Raw genomic sequence first — 18473 nt, 5'->3', positions numbered from 1 at the left:
TGATTTTCTTGTACCAAAAATAAATAGTTTTATTTTATACATTTTATTAGTAAAACATTGTTTGGATCTTCCATTTTGAAGGTTTTCAAGTATTTATAGGTTTATTTGATTTGTGTTAATTTGTAAACTTTAAATTTTATAATTATAAGTTACAATGGATTTTGAAGCCATCGTAAAGAATTCTGGCACTAAAAATTGCACACTCTTACAAGATTTGGAGGTGCACTTTTGGTTATTTAAGGTTTACATCTTATGCATAAAAGCAACCATTTGTTAGAATATTACCATTTATACAAGTCGTCAACCTTAAACAATCAAAATTAAGCCCACCTTAAAGCCATGCAAGAATGAGTAGTTCCAATACCGCACTCTTAAGATAGTCTAAAAATCTATTTCTACCCTTTATAATTAAACCTAAGGCTTAAAAAAAGTGTAGATTGCGCATATATATAAAAAAGGTGTGGTTTGCATAGAGCCGAGGCTCTAAATAATCAAAGTAGAGCCTACCTTTAAATAGTATAAAGAAATATGGTTTCAACATTGAAAGTATTTTTCATAGCCTTAAAATATATTTGCATCTCTAATTATAAAACTTAAAGCTTAAAAAATAGTGTTGATCGAGCAAATCTATGAATACTTTTAAGTCTTGAAAATTGACAGTCTAAAAATGTATTAAGATGCAATATTTCCAAAACTTGAAATGCAATTTTTTTCTCATTTCCATGCACCTTGATGTCAAGATGAACGATTTGAGGATATTTGGCCATCAAAATAACACCTTCTAGTGAAAGTTTTGAGGTACACTCTAATTTGATTGTTTATAAATTTTTCCTTTTATAAAACACTCAAACATCTTGAAATTTGAAATTGATGGTCCAAATAATGTGTTACAAGATGCATTAACTTTATGTTTTGAAGTTGAATTTTCTTTGTATCCACAAATCTCAAGGTCATGATGAAAGTTAAAAGTTTTACAACATTACAACAACATTTTCTGAGGGGTTTATGAGGTGCGCCTTATTCTTATATTATAGGGAAATTATCAAAAATATACTTTAATTTTAGCTTAATTAGGAAAAAAACCCCAACTTTTGTAAACCTCGTCTACACAGTTTTTTCTTCATTTTCAACCTTTTTTTTTTTTACCAAAATAATATTCACGATAGTCGTATTACCATGAATAACATTATGGTACTTTAAGTACCGTAATATTTAGTGCATTTTATATGGTACTTTAAGTACCGTAATGTGTAGCACATTTTATACAATACTTTAAGTACCTTAATGTTTGCAGTTTATATGGTACTTTAAGTACCGTATTGTTCAACGCATTTTATACGTCACTTTTAATACCGTAATATCTCCGATCTTTGTTACGGTACTCAAATTTTGCTGATTTATTCCAAATTTAAACTACATAGCCCTACCTAGACATGAATATCAAAATACATATATACGTATGGATTATATTAAGGGAAAATATCTTTATATCTCCTATTTTTATATTTCATTTCTTGATAAACCCAAGGATTAAAAAAATATCTTCCAACCCTCAGCCACTTTAAACCTATTTTTTAAGCTAAACAAATGTGAGAAATACATACTCTTTCTAAACCCAATCTCTTCTCTCTCTTTATTTATATACCCAACTTCTCTCTTTCTCTTTCTTGTTGTGTCTTTCACTCTCTCTCTCTATCCTCCCTATTTATCGAAACACATCTCTTTCTGTTTATCCAAACACCTCTCTCTCTCCCTGTATTTATCCAAACACCTATCTCTTTCAATGGATTAAACAACGTTTTATTTTTCTCTCCATATACTTACTATGTATTTGGGAGGAGAGAGAGCGAGGGAGAGAGATGGAAAACGTGAAGAGAAAGAGAGCGGGATGAGAGAGAGCGAAGGGTTAGAGATGGGAAAGATAGAGAGAGAAAGGATATAGGGAGAGAGAAAAAATATGTATTTTTAAATTTGTTTGACCTTAACAAAAAAAATAGGTTTAAAGTAGTTCAAGGGGTCAGAATAAATAAAATCTACAATTTTTATATCCCAATATATCTTTTAAAACATTGGATCTATTGTGAAATAAAACCCATAAATATGGGGTGTGGAAATATTTTCCCTTATATTAATTCAATCCACATGTAAGCTAGAACCATAAAAAGAAAAAATTACAAATTAACCAAAGAGTGTCCAGATTCAACAATCCGGTGATTCCTACATGAATCAAGCTCAAATTCAACAACCTTAATACAATTTAAAACAGAAAAATACAACTAGTAAGTAAAATAGAGCAATTCAATCCGTGCAAGATGATAATTGATCGAAAAATGGGAAGAAATTCCATATTATTTACCTGTTGAGAGTTGCCTTTAATTGCCATTTCAGGAACTGAGACCACCCCATATACATCAATATTTGATTCCCTGCCCAAACCAGTGACAAATTTAACGATATGTTTACTGATAAACCCTGGAGCAACAGTGAAAACACATTGCACAGTGGCCCTCTCTCTTAGTAAAAGCTACGTTTTTGCGAACGGCTTGAATAGTTTGAGACTGGCCTCGGATCAAAACCTCGGTATCCTTCAATTCTTCTGATAAGATTGGAGATATTACGGCATTAAAAGTGGCGTATAAAATGCGTTAAAAATTACGGTACTTTATAGCATTACGGTACTTAAAGTACCATATAAAATGCACTAAACATTATGGTACTTAAAGTACTATATAAAATGTACTAAACATTACGGTACTTAAAGTACCATAATGTTCTTCACGGTAATACGACTATCGTGAAAGTTATTTTGGTAAAAAACAAAAACAAAAAATAAGGAAAAAAATGTGTAGAAGAGATTTACAAAAATTGGGGGTTTTTTCCAATTAAACTAAATTAAAGTATATTTCTGATAATTTTCCGATATTATAAGATAAGCGTCTTATATGAATTATTTTCATTTATTAAAAGGAAAATGATATGACAATGACTAGACCCTATGTGAAAACACTCAATTTGATCATATGAACCTCTATAATTATGAATTCGAAAAAAAAAAACAAAAGCCCTATATAAAGTATATATTGTAATGCGGAGAAAAAATATTTTTCAGGGTATCATAGGGTTTCCAACTCCAACACTAGATCTCCATTTCATTTGAGGTGAGGTTTTATTTACTTTTTTATAAAGCTTAGGTCATATATAAATCTTATATAAAAAAACTCTCACACCGAATTATTCGAGAAGTTCGTTCATATGAAAATACTTTCATGAAAATATTTTCACGTGTACCTAACATGCCCTAAGAATATACATGCAAATAGAGGTAATTTCGGCATTTGGTTCCAAGCCAAAACTTTCAGAAAAATAGTAAAAGGTTATTACATATTTTGAGTATTACATTACTTGGTTTTGGCCATTTACGTGAGCAAAATAATCAAAATGCTCTTGTTCGTTGAGGAATCTAAATCCAAAACAAAGGCCATTTGCTTTTCGGTATTTTTTAATAAAACAGTTGAGTAGGCACTTATAATAAACTTCTTTCATTAAAAAAAAAGAAAAAAAATAGTACCTTAGCATGTTAAAGATTATGAATCCAGGAGCATTTTGGGCATTTTGAATAAGATAATTTTGGGTTTATTAACAAAATGGTTTAGTTTGTAGTGGGATAATCTTTTCTTTTAACCACTTTACATGATTACTTGATTTGACCCTTTAGTGATTTTACGGTGGTTTGACTATTTCAATGATATTTTCTGGAGGTTAAAGGGTGACTCTTTTTCACCATTACACTAGAAAAGAATGTGAAAATTTCTTCAAATTCATCCATAACGATGTGAGAAATTAGAATTATGAGATCAATATGCCATTGCTCTAATCCTCTGATTATTCTAATAGAGTTTCCAATATTGTCAAAAAAGAAAAAAAAAAAAAAAATCAATATGCTATTGCAAAAGCTAGGTAGATATCAATGTTTTAAGGAAGGTGGAAGGGCTCACAAGCGCGCCATGGTTGAGACTTCACAAGACAACATCTAAAGGCCAATAATTGATTTTATTTATTTAAATAAAATATTTATCTGAATTTTTTTAGGGTGCGTTTATTTTTATAAGTAGAACAAAATAAGAACGATTAAAAATATATTAAATGAGAAACATCCAAAATACCGCTAGATTTGTTTTGATCAATACAAATCATTCAAAATATATATATATATATATATATATATATATATATATATATATATATATTAAATTCTACGTATAAAATGAGGCTAAAAATCCAAATCTCATATCAATATCATTTTTAAATGAAATTAAAAATGAAAAATGAAATTTATTTTTGGCCCTTGCATGAGGATGGTTTAATCTGAACGACCTTTTGACTGTCCACGCATGTGGGCGCAATATCAACCCATGTTTTAGAAAACAAATCCGGTGGCTGTATTGGTAATCGACTGAAATGATCCAATGTGGACTGGATCGAAGTGACTCTCCATCACCGAAATTAGTCCCAAAAGGTCTATATGATATCTTAAAATTCAACTATTTAAAAATAAAATGGGTGGGGACCAAAGAATTCAATTGATTTGGATCTCTAGATTCTTTAACAAACTCACCCTATTTTATGATAAAACGGAGTAAGTACTTGTGAATTGGATAAATTCCCGGTTCCATCAAATTGCAGTGTCGATCCCACCAATTCTGGCTCACTAATAGAAGTTAAATGGCACAACATCACGCCCCTCATAATTACGAAGAATACTCTTATTAAAAAATGCTCAATGTACAAAATAATGGTAGAAAAGTCTAAAATTTATTGAGTATAATAATAAATTGCTCTATAGTGTGAGCACCATAACATAACCTTGTATATATATATATATATATGGAAAAGCTAAGGTTAGCCCACTAGCTAGTGTTAGCCCAATGACCCAGATTAAATCTAATGGTCACGATTGTATTTCATATTTATATTTTATTTTATTTTATAAATGTAAATTAATTGAAATTTTGAGCACCTATTATTTAGAAGGGAAATTATATCTAAAATACCTTAATTTTGATAAAATTAAAAAAAACCCCCAATTTTTAAGAACTTCATGTGCACCTTTTTGCCCATTTTCGGGTTTTTATGGATGACTTATCCTTTACGATAGTCAAAATACCGTCAATAGCATTACGGTAATTTTAATACCGTAATTAGTATACAAAATTATTTTATGGCATTTTATATACTGTAATAAAATGAACTACTTTTACGATAGAAAAAGTGTCGTATTTTTTTAACTGAAGATTACAGTACACGAAGTACCATAATAAATTGGATAAACCATACGGTATTCATATTACCGTATATGTTTCCCGTTTTTTTTTTTAGGGATTTTTTCATAAAACCCTAATTTTGATGAATTTTTTGGGCACTTTCATCTAATTTTTTTTCTCTCATCCATATTCTATCTCTCTCATCTATTTTCCATCGTATCATCTATTATCTTTGAACGAGGTCTATGAGAGCATCAAATATACACACAAACATTGATTTATAGGTATGTCATCAATATATTATGTTGTTTTGAGCATCTAAATAAAATTTTATGTTGCATTGCTATAGTGATTGATGTTATTTGATTAAAATTTTGAGTAAATACATTTTAGATCTATTTATACTGTTGCATAATTATGTTTCAGATTTATTTAATGGTTGGCCATCAAAATAATGTTTTTTTTTTATAATACTTGATGCAGTTGGGTTGGCCATTGTAATTTTTTTGTTATTATGGCATCTGTTTTGCACTCGTTTCCCTCATGCAACCTCCTCATTAGTTGTATGTATTATGATTTTCTTATAAGTATTTTATATATTTTTCCATCTAAAATTTTTATGCAATGATTCGGCTTGTACGCAATAATAATGGGTGAGAACATAGTGAAAATCGTGTTACACTTTGATGGTTTTTTCAAGAGGAAATCTAATGATTGAAGTATTTCTTATGACGGTGGGGACATAAATGTTATACTTTTTAAGGAGATCCCAACATTTGAACAAGTCAAGGATCACTTGTGGAAAATCTCAAATTATGCCCCAAGTAGCATGACTATTAGGTATACTGACCCAAGCTTATCAAATAACATAATACGTATTGATGATGATGATGACATTGTCAATATGATGGAAAGGTCTTCTCTCATCGCTATGTATGTATCAAACGTACTTACTGAGTTTGACTGCATTGAATATCGACTACCAACAATGCCCCATATTGGTCCGTCTGACTGCGGTGAATATCGATAACCAACAATACCCGATAATGGTCCATCAACATTAGTCATGTAAGAATTTTGCAATGAAAATCATTAATTTTTCATATTTGTCAATTATTTGTTATGAGTTCGGATAGTTTTGACTTGTGTTGAAATTTTTTTTATACAACACATCTCGACCAGAGCAAGTAGGTGACAGTGATTGAGTTGCTAGCATAGGCGTACAAGATGATAATGAATCAGAAATCGAGCGGCATATCGACGACATCGATCCAATAGAAAGCCCCTTGAGGATTAACCTTTACGAAGTTGTACTTCAAGTTGGTCAAGATTTTGATGATGTACAGGCATGCCGTAATCATCTTATTGATTATGTCATACTACAAAACTTCAATATGAAATTCACAAAAAGTGAGGGGAGACGTGTATGGGCATAATGTGCTGCAGATGGTTGTTCATGGCAAGTGCGGTGTTAGAGGGTTGATACAACAAACTTTTTCAGGGTGAAGAAGTTGATAAACGTGCACTCATATACGGGGGGAATAGATAGGGTTCATCAACCACTAAAAATTATGCATCAACATCATTGTGTAGGAAGATAAACCATGAACTAAAGAAATCATCTAATTATACACCCATAAGGGCAATTTACAGTCAAAATATGCTCCTTCCTCGTATATGGTATCCAAGAAAATAGAATTATGGCTGTGCAACTCTTAACAATGAATTTGAACTTTTCTTGTACCAAAAGATATTTATATTTCAACTTCTAATAAGAACAAAAGTTAGGTACTAATGGCCTCTTTACAAACTTTAGGCACTACTGCCATCTTTACAACAAAGGATCTTGAATGCTTTCGGTGTATTGGTAACTTCTGACCCCACTGTGGTAATTGCAACTTTGTATTTGAGCTACTCTCTTGTTGTGAGCTGCTCTCCTCCCGTGTTTCAGTACGAGAGTGTAACTACCATATTGGCTCTTTTGGTTGAACTTGTGTGGGGATGGGTTGTGTATTGCTTGGCCCCTCATTTGGTCGAGGAGAAAGCCATACAAGCATGTGGTCATCCATCTCATCACCCAACTCCAATTCGTCATATTCTTCTTCTCCTGCATCTTCTGGGTCATATAATTTAAGTACATCTAATGCTTCATCAGCTAGGACCCAATTTATTGAATTGCAACCTTCACGTAGAAGTTGAGTTGCATGGCTGATGTCCCTAGGCTGCATCAAATCATATGAAATATGAAATTCAATTATTGAGACTTTTAAAATGCATCAAGTTATATGAAATATGAATGATATGATAATAAAATATTATCATTCTATCTTCATCAATATAACCTCGAGGTGTGTATTTAGAAAGACGTTTTCTAAATGGATTATGGATTAGGGGCCTAGTCCTTAGCCTATACCACTCGATATATTCTTGTGTCGGCTTCCCATTGAGCATATCTTTATCTGCCTGACAAATGTAATCTATGTGGTTCGTTTATATATCTATTTCAGCTTTAAGCTCATCCCCTCAATTGTCAGTCATCTTCCCCCTTCTCTCCCTCCTCTCCCATTGCAAGGGGTCTGTTGGTATCCCTTGCTGAAGACCAAATTATTGGAGCACCCGATCTAGTATATACCCCTCACAAATGTATCCACATGTGAGGTATGTGCGACACATAGCAATCTGAAGTACAAGAAGCCCATAATATCTGTCATTAGCAATTTTATGTCCTACTTCAGGATAATTATTGTATGGGGTTCATATGACCTATGACATAAAATAAGACAAATTTTAAGTTGAATAACCTGCACCTAAAATTAGTTTTGTTATAAACAAACAAAACAAAATTTAAGTATATTATACTAATATCATTTATACTTGCATTATCAATCTCCTGTCGGCCCACGAGACCGAAGTTATACGCGTTATCCCATACTCCAGGAGGGGCCCACCTGAGTGATCTAGGTTGCCCTACTCTTATTGCTTTAGGAATTAGGCGCAACAATTTGAAATGCTCGTACGCCCAACACTGAAATACATATATAAAAAATTTAGAGCCACAACAAAAAGTATATATCGAATTTGCTCAAAAGTATGCAAACATTCATATATTAGCATTACCAGCAACAGAGTGGCTGATCCACTTAGATGCTGATGATCGGAACAAACAGCCTTTGACAAGGCTCGAAACAAAAAAGCTAAGGCAGCTACACCCCATGCATACTAACCAGCTACGTCCATATCCTCAAAAAGTTGTAAATAAATTGCAGGGACCGTATCATCTGTAGAGTCCACAAAAATTGTGCACCCTACAAGATATAAGAGGTAGGCACGGGTGTATCGTAAAAGAGTGGTGTGGTTATAGTTGCATGGTAACTGCTGAAACATGTTCGCAGTCATGTCAACCGGATAATGGAATGGCTACGATTGGGTGGCAGCTGTCCTATCGTATAGACTATATAATCCATGTAGTTCTCTACTCTCCTAAAAGTTACAGCTACACTAGTTACCTTTAACCGACGAATACGCCATGTATCTTCAAGAGTAGGTATCATTTCTTTGATGTCTACATTGAGGTGCCCGGTGCTTGTCTCCACGTGCCACCTCTCGATAATAGTAGATAACGTGTCGTGGTCATGGTGAGTCATCGGCACTATGGTCAGAGGATACAATCCTGATCTCTTGACCAAATCAATTTGAACATTGTTTATTAACGGTCATGAAGAATTTGCATTGAGCTTCTCATCAATCCTGACGGCATTTTCCCAGTCTTAAATAGAATGAATGATTTTAGGTACTACAATAAATAAATTATTTAACTAATATGATAAATATATAATTTCAAATACTTGTACATACATCACCTTCCCATATGTTCTGTGATATATATTCCCTCTGTCTAGTAAGCAATGTAGGAATCTCATGACCTCCAGGGAAGGGTCGATCTTCTGTCATGATCATTGTTCAAAAGGCTATGATAAATCATTATTACTCTTCAAAAGGTCAAAGAATAATCATTATTACTATAAGTGGATGGTGTTTGTGCAAGTTACATTGGATATTACTGATGAGGGAGAGACATAAATAAAAAATTTTACAATCAGAAATTAACATATTGGGGCTCAAATACCTAAAAAACATAATTTTACAATCAGAAATTTAAAGATGAAGTGGAGACATAAATCAATGATCAATATTGCATACATCAGTCACTAAACATGATTCCAACCTGAAGGACTAGTATCTTCTAGGTGACACAAAGTAAAAGATATCTCAATTATCACAAATTGACAAAATCAAAATATCAAATCAAATTTTGATGATACAACTTTAATATCAATTATATGAATGTCCAATGAAATCATGGCAATACAATTTTATGAATGTTCAATAAAATCATGGCTAATAAAATTATCTAAACAACTTCACATAAAATTTTGATACCTACTTGTAGATCGTTGCTAATACAGTATAAACACCAATGTCCAATGAAATCATGGCTAAAAACTCACAAATCCATATATTCAAGAATAAATTTCCCTCATTAAAACACATATCTAAATATTTACTTCTCAATTTCATCCAAAAACTATTTAAATAGATTTTACATAATGGAACTAACAATTTTATATAACTCGAAATAATTCCATATTGTAAAAAATTTCATATAAAGTGTTATTTGGATGTACTTTTCAATGAAAATTCGTTCTTTTAATTCTTTTGGGCATTTAACATAAAGCCAAAATAAACAAACCTAATTTTTCATCTCTGAATTTCATCCAAAATCTATGATAAATCGATTATACATCACAAAAATCAATCCCCCACGGAGAAACCCAAATTTCTGACAATACCCTAATTTAGAGTTTTCACCAGAAAACTCCCAAATTTCACGAGAAAGCCTTGAGAAATATTCATCTAGAAAACATGGAATAAATAGAACTGGAAAACAACTAAAAAATGTGGGATAAATCCAGAAAAAATACATATCTATCATAATGACAAAATAAAAGAACCCTTTCATCTCTCATTCTCAACCAAAATCTATTTAAATCGATAAATGCAGATAAAATGGATAAATCGCAGAAAAAAAACACTGTGAGAAGAGATCTGTATAACTGCCATAGAAACACCATAATCACCTTCAATATCGCAGAAGAAAGCACTGTGATAAGAGATCTGTATAACGGCAATAGAAACACCGTAATCCTCGCGCCCCCTAATACTCAATCACTAGAATGAAAGAGGAACAAAAGAGGGGGGTTTCTGATGAGGGATATATGACAAAGCTTTATGGCAATGCGTTTGCCACATTGTCGTAATAGAGCTTTAAGCTTTTACGGTATTCAGAATACCATAAAACTAACAAATGTTATTACTGTAAAATATTTACCGTATTATCTATTATAAGAATTATGGCAATGTGTTAACGTAATAGAGCGTAAAAGAGCTTTAAGCTTTTACGGTAAATAGATTACCGTAGGTATTTCATGAATTACGGTAGTTTATCTGCCGTAAAGGGTAATTTTATCCAAAAAAAGCAAAAAATGGGGAAAAAGGGCTGTGGGTGAGGTATTCGAAAGTTTAGGGGTTTTTTCAAATTTAACTAAAATTTGGGTATATTATTGATAATTTCCTTATTTAGAACTAAAAAAATATGATAAAAATATCAAAAAAATAATTCGTAAAAAATATATTGACAAAAATACCCCAAAATATTTCAGGGGTATATTTTGGGAGTATTTTGGTGAATTTATTTTATGTAAATTATTATTTTTTGATATTTTTATTGGGTGGGCCTTGTTGAGAAAAATAGACGCCAAAAATTTCATGTGCTTTAGATTTGTAAAAAAAATATTTAAATTATATTACGAATAATGTTGTAACTGTCAAATCAACCTAGATTCAATCTGGCCATTGGGCTAACCTGTTAGTAGTGCGCTAGCCTCAGTTAGGGGTGGCAACAGGTCGGGTATGGGTTGGATCCAACTGGATTCGGACCCAGACCCGAATGTATTTGGGTCCAGATTTTGGACCCGGACTCAATCCGTCTGGTCCAAAACATCTCTGTACCCATCGGGTCTTAAGTCTATCCCATCGAGTCTCAGGTCTGGTTGGGTCCATTGCCATCATCACTTTGAGCTTCCATTTTTTTTTTTTTGCCCTTTTTTACATCATACACCCATATTATTGGCAACAAAGTCACAATTACCTGCCATTAGATTTCAAATCGTCTGATTTGTCTTTTAATAGCTAAAGATGACTATGAAATATTATTGTATATGACCTGAAGTATTTTATCTCCACCAATTTACGGGTACGAGTCCAATCGGACCTAGACCCAGACTTGAATAGTGTTCGGGTCCAAATTTTGGACCCAGACCTGACCCGTAGGACCAAATGTTGGACCCATTCCTGGACTCGTGTTGGGTATACCCACCGGATCCTAGGTCGGGTTCGGGTCCATTGCCACCCCTAACCTCAGCTTTTCATAACTAGGGATAAATTTTTAAATTTTATACTTAATGATAAAAATAGATGTTCACGTCATCATAAGGTTTCTGACACCGAAACGACATCTCTAAGAAAATTTTAGAGGTGCACCTTACTTCTCTATAAGGAGACAACCCTATAAAAACCTCAACCATATATATATTTAGATATATACACATATAAATAAAGTACATAAAATACGCTTGTTACTAGGTTTGTTTGGGCCTGACTTGGACCCGGTCCAACAAGGTTAGGTGTGGGATGCACAGGACCTGACCTAACTATCAAGCCTCATCTGGTCTTTTTCTCAACTTGTACTCGACCAGGTTCGACCCACCTTGTAAGTGGGTCGACCCAACCAGTTCCAGCCCTAGATATGATGAGTGTTTTTTGGGTAATTATGTTATGATAGAGCATGCACAATATATACTCGAGCATAACCAAATTGTACAACATACTTCAGCATGAGCAAACTGTACAACAACTCCCTTAGGCAAAAGAGTTACTTCGTAAGATTTTGTTTTTTGTTTGTCCAAAATTTTAGAATCCATCTAAGTATCACGAGATAATTATTTAACTTTTTTTTTTTTAATTTTAAGTTTTCTAATACTTGTATCTTGCCTTCAATAATTTGATACCCTATGTTGAATCTTGAGACGATATTTTCTTGAGACATTTGTAAAGTATGTTTTAAATTTTTGTTTTTCTTGAAGTTGGTCATTGGGTTCAAGAGGTTACATCCCAAAAACTTGAAATGCAAAAGAAATTCACAGCATGAGTTTTAACTGAGAGAGAAAATAGACACTACACTCATGCAGGAGCATAAAATATTTTTATTCATTAATAAAGTAAAACAATATTGGGAATGAGTGAAGCTATTCCAATCTACATTAAAATATTTGATAATGAAAAATAGTATCATGTATTTATGTATTTTTATATATGTGAGTAATGCCGCATGCATAAGTTATCTTTATTAAAAGGGATTGTTTACAAAGAGACAATTTATCTTTTATACAAGGAGGTCACGATAATTGCCACTCATTAGATGTCAAATTGGATGGCTTGGAGAGAGTCATAAAATCCCAATTTTTTTTTTTTTTGGAGATTTGTGTCCATTTAATGACACTCAATGGTCTCTTTATAGTACAAAACTTGTTGGCTCGATGATATAATAGTAGGTAAATTGTTGGATAAACAGTATAATCTGAGATTTTTTTTTTTTTTTTTTTTTGGATATTTGTGTTTATTCAATGACGCTCAATGGTTTCTTTATAGACAAGCCCTATTAAAATAGGTTTTGTGGTAGAAATTTTTTAAAAGAAAGATAAAAGGCATGCACACAAAGGGATTAGTACATAGCACAAAATAAATAATACTAGGCAGATGATATAATACTAGGTAGATTGTTGGATAGATAGTATAATACCTGGTGGTTGACAGAGAGAGATAGGCCCCTCAATAATAGAGAGACCCTTCAATAATTTTCTCCTAAGAGAGAGAGGCCCTGCAATAATTTTCTTTTGTGAGAGAGACCCTTCAATAATTTTCTTTAAGAGAGAAAGAGAGGCCCTTTAATACTTTTCTTTTAAGAGAGAGACCATTCAATAATTTTCTTTAAGAGAGAGAGAGGCCCTTCAATAATTTTTTTTTTAAGAGAGAGACCTTTCAATAATTTTCTTTAAGGGAGGGAGTTTAATAATTTTCTTCTAAGAGAGAGACCTTTCAATCATTTTCTTTAAGAGAGAGAGAGGCCCTTCAATAAGACCTTTCAATAATTCAAGAGAGGGAGAGGCCCTTCAATAATTTTCTTTAAAATATGAATGAAGCAGGAGCCATGAGAGGAAATGGAAGAGAGGACAGATTTTTTAATTTTTAGTGGGGAATCTTGGAGAGCAAGACATCTTCAAATCTTTCCACAATGATACAATTCTAGTGCTATGATGGTATGAAAATATGTCTTAACCTCTACCTAGGAAATTTAAAGCTCCAAATAGTGTGGATTAAGTATATTTATAAATATTAAAAATCTTAAAATGGATAGTCTAGAAAATGTGTTCCGTGTCTTTTAAGGAAAAGTATATAATGAGACTAATTACCTTTGGTGCAAGGGTCACAATTAATCTTGACCATTAGATGTGAAATTGGAATATTTATTCGATTGACCAAATTCAAACTTAAAAAAAAAATTTCTCAAACTTTACGACGCATCCAGGCTATTGTATACAATCCCATCTTTTACTACTCAAAATCTTTTTTTGTTATATACACATATCTCGAGGTTTGAGTTAATTTAACGGTTTTCTAATATTGGACCAATTTATGAGTAACACCTCATTTCTGCAGGGTAGAAGTGTAAATCATTTTTATGAGCAACACCTCACTGCTGGACTGTCTATTTTCATCATAGGTGCTTATAGATATATTTAATCTGCATCATTGTTTAATTGTAAATTTTACAATTACTTGTACAAATAGATTTTTATTACAAAAGTTTTAACTAAATCTCTCAATACAATTTAAAATTATACCTTACTTTTACTGAATAAGATTGGGGCCATATAAAAACTGCAAGCTCTCACAGGGAAAGATGGTGGGACGAATTCATGGTCTCGCATGCATCAACGGTGGCGGTTTTTGGTGAGATAGACGCTCTGTGGGGTACATATTCGGTCAACGCCTTTTCGCTCTCTCTCTCAACCCTCTTTCTCTCACTAAAAATTCCTTTTGTCTTCTCTCTCTTAAAAGTTCCCATTCTCTGTTCAAAAAAAGTCACACCTCTTCTAATACAAACAAAATTAAAAAAAAACAATACCCGATTTTTATGCAGCCAAGCCCACGTATATAAATACATGGGTCTCTTAATAAATTTGTTTTTGAGATATATTTTAAGATTTAATTTTTAAAAATATGTAATATCTAACATGGAGATCATGAATATGAATAAATAAATAAAATTTTAAAACTAAAAATAATAATTCTAGTAAAAAAACATTTGACCCGTTGGTTTCTATTATTTTTAGATGGAACACCTACTTGCATCTATCTCTAAAATGGATGCTTTACACTTTTTGGACCGCATATGTAAAAATGCGGTCCAACCTGCATGAAACAGTTTTCCAAAAAACAAGCATATCCTCTCTTAATATATTTTTTTAAAAAAAGTATAAAATGATATCATTTACTTTTGGTACAAGGTGATCACAATTAATCTTAATCATTAAAAGTGAAGTTGGATAGTTGCATTCATTCCATTGACCAAACTCAAAGTTCAACATAAATTTTTTCGAACTCTATGACACACCCAAGCTATTAGAGTTCACATCTGACGGTTACAAGTAATTGTGACCTCTCCTTGTACTAAAGGTAAGAAAAAAGTTTATATAAGTGCTAAACAATCCAATTAGGAAACACTTCGAAATTTTTACTAGAAGAGGTTGTTTTGATGTCCAAATATTCTCAAAATGATCATCTCGACCTAAGATGCATGGACTTGAGAAAAAAATAGATTTCAAGTTTTGAAGATAAAGTTCATCTTGTAATGCACTTTTGGACCGTCAATTTTCAAGATTTTTAAGTTTTCATAAATCAGCTCAATCTACACTATTTTTTAAGCTTTAAAATTTTATATTATAGATGCAAATATATTTTAAGGCTATCACAAATATTTATATAGATCTGCTCGATCTACATTATTTTTGAAGCTTTAAAATTTTATAATTAGAGATAAAAATATATTTTAAGGCCATCACAAAGATTTTCAATATCGAAATCATATTTCTTGACACTATTTGAAGGTGTGCTTTACTTTGTTTGTTTAGAGCCTTGGCGTTATACAAACCGCACCGCTAAAGGTAAAAGGTGTGGTTTGCATAAGGTTGCAACATTAAACAATCCGCTTTAGGCGGACCTCTAAATTTTATTATAAATAAAATTTGGATATGAAAAATTATTAGGATAGTTTGATAATCTATTTTCATCTCTAATTATAAAATTTTAACTCTAAAAATGGTTCAAATCAAATAGACCTATGAATGCATAAAAATCTTGAAAATATACGGTCCAAACAATGTGTTGTAAGATATACTATTACTTGGGCTCGGCTCCAAATTTTTTTCCTTTTTATATTCCTACATCTCAATGTTAAGATGATCAATTATAATGTTGAAAAATATCCAAACAACCTTTTATGATGGATTTTTTAGGTACATCTTTAATTTTACATTTTGAAGTTGCGGCCTTACATAAACCTTTTCCAAAGGTCTTCTTGTGTACTATTCCTCTTTTTTTTTTATCCTCCCTTAGCTCTAGTACTCTAACTTTAACGATGACCTTTTTTCAACCCTTTCCGTTTCTCTCTTTATTTATTTATTTATTTATGAAAAACGATCTTATAGGACCCTCTCCTATCCATGTGTGTAGGACTCCCAAAGAATCATCATTAAAGTTGACACAAATCTCTAAAAAAGTCAAGTCTCACACCCTGTGATAATTTTTTTAAAAATCCATACCAACTTTAACGGTGATCATTTGACATCCTGAACACATAAGTGAGGAAAAATCTTATAAGATCATTACTCTTTATTTATTTATTTTTATTTTTTTGACATATGTTATCAACCCATTAAATAATGACGTCATATTTTATTCGCATCACACATCCGCTATTAATGGTCTCTCTCTCTAGGCCATTTTGTTGGGTGTTCTCTCTCTCTAACGCCACTACTCTCTCTATTCCTCCAGCTAACGTCTCAATATCCTCCACATTCCTTCCTCGACCCCAACGATCTCTACTTCATATCCCACCACTAATTCCATCTCTCTCTTTCTAATTTCAGTTTCAGGGGTTCTCTCTCTTGATCTCAATTTTCAAGCTCTCTCTCTCTCATTTCAGTTTCAGGGTTTCTCTCTCTGATCTCAATTTTCAAGCTCTCTCTCTCTCTGCTTGTCTATCTCTCTTCCTCTCTCTCTCTAGAAAATGAGGACGCTATGGCTTCCAGGTCGAATAAAAACCTCAACAAGTTCATGGAAAATGAAGGCACCAACAACAGGTAGAAGGAGAAAGATGCCACTCATTCGTCTTGGAAACAGACGGCGATCCCTGTTTTCAGGAAGACTATTTCGTGGGTTTCGGCTAAGATGGCTCAGGCTTCAGAGCGTTTACCTGTTGAAGAGGCTCAGGGCCTTTTATTTCCGTCTGATAAAAGATCTAGCGGACGCGGGAGCTTCAACCGAGGTGTGGCAACAGAGGGTAATGATGGAGACTTATTTTGTAGCTCCCGTTTTGCCTCGCAATCTAGCATTTTAGCCATCTCTCTCTCTAGCATTCTAGCCATCTCTTACTCTCTCTCTCTAAAATAAACTATTTCTCTCATTTTCTTATATGTTTTATCGTAAGGGTGTGGTTTGTATAAGGTACAGGCCCTAAACAATCAAGGTAAGGCATGCCAAATAGTGTCGAAATATGTTTATTTAGTATCAACAATCTTTATGGTGCCTAATTTTTTTTTATCTTTAGTTGTAAAATTTAAAAATTAAAAACTAACTTAGGTTGAGTAGATCTATGAAAATCTTGAAAATTGATGATCTAGATAATATATTACAAGATGTACTATTTTTATGACTTTGACATCTATTTTTTTTCATGTCCATGCATCCTGAGGTTGATGATTGAATTGAGGTTTTTCTTGTGTCTATGGATCTTGAGGTTGATGATTAAATTGAGGTTTTTTCAACATAAAAACACCACTTCAATTGAATTTTTGAAATGTGTCTTAATTTAATCTTTTAGGGCCTCATCCTTATATAAGCTTTTTCATTTTCTTTTACGTAATCATCAAGACTAAAAAAAGAAAAAAACTATAAAAGAAAAAAGAAAAAAAAAGGTATACCATAGACCAGTGGAGAATGGTACATGGTACATCGTGGTGTATCAACTGTGTTTGTCAAACAATAGATGGCGAAGATCAACCATGGAATCCATCACCGGCCATTTTTTGCGATTCAGTGGATCCCATTTCATAGAGGATGCTCCTGTAGTGTAGGCATAGACGATGCACCATTGCTGTATGGAATATACAAATTCGTGCATTAACAATCAAGCTCTCAAATTTAAATTGGGGCTCCAAAATGAAAATGAGAACTTATTTCTTTGGGAACATTTAGCTTTTTTTTTTCTTGGCTTTTCAAAGTTTTCTAGTTAGAAAGATGAATTATTATCTTAGGTTTTTTGGAGCTTTATTTTTATTTTTATTTTGTTATTTTTTAATCACCCTAAAAAATTTAGATGTATAGGAAAAAGTTTAAGGTGGGAACTTACTTGTAGAAGCAAGGTTACATTAATATACATTACCTATTTTGATAGGATGGTGTAAATTTGATGTTGTCTTGGAAAACATGTTAAATTTGGATATTGTTTTAAAAAATTAAGTCAAATTCACATTCTAATTAAAATGGATGATATAGACTGCATCCTTTAGATAAAGGAGGTATACATAGACTGTTCAACTTTGTTAAAAAACTCATAGTTATCCTAAGTTTCAAGAGGTCGAATCATACAATTAGGGGTACTATAGTGAAATGACACTACCAAATATCCAGTTTTAGAATTGAACGGCTTGGATTGTTTGTAACCGTGTACAAGGCAAGGGACTCATCGCATATTAGAGTTTGAAAACCCAACAATTCAGGTCGAAAATCATCGATCCGAATCGAATTCATAAG

General features: G+C 32.4%; 1 long non-coding RNA gene across 1 annotated transcript; it reads right to left on the bottom strand.

Moving 5' to 3' along the window:
- Positions 1–6956: 6956 nt before the first annotated feature.
- LOC148782175 (uncharacterized) lies at positions 6957–9032 on the bottom strand. Its single transcript, XR_016053701.1, has 2 exons — positions 8768–9032; positions 6957–7483 (listed from the first exon to the last, which is right to left on the bottom strand). It is a non-coding gene; the product is annotated as an uncharacterized LOC148782175 (long non-coding RNA).
- Positions 9033–18473: the final 9441 nt, after the last annotated feature.

The sequence above is a fragment of the Amborella trichopoda genome, chromosome 4 (genome assembly GCF_054954075.1).
Source record: "Amborella trichopoda isolate Santa Cruz 75 chromosome 4, AtrichopodaSantaCruz75HAP2 v2.0, whole genome shotgun sequence".
Lineage (NCBI taxonomy): Eukaryota > Viridiplantae > Streptophyta > Magnoliopsida > Amborellales > Amborellaceae > Amborella > Amborella trichopoda.
The sequence above is the reverse complement of the archived record's forward strand: the minus strand, read 5'-3'. Positions and strand labels throughout refer to the sequence as shown.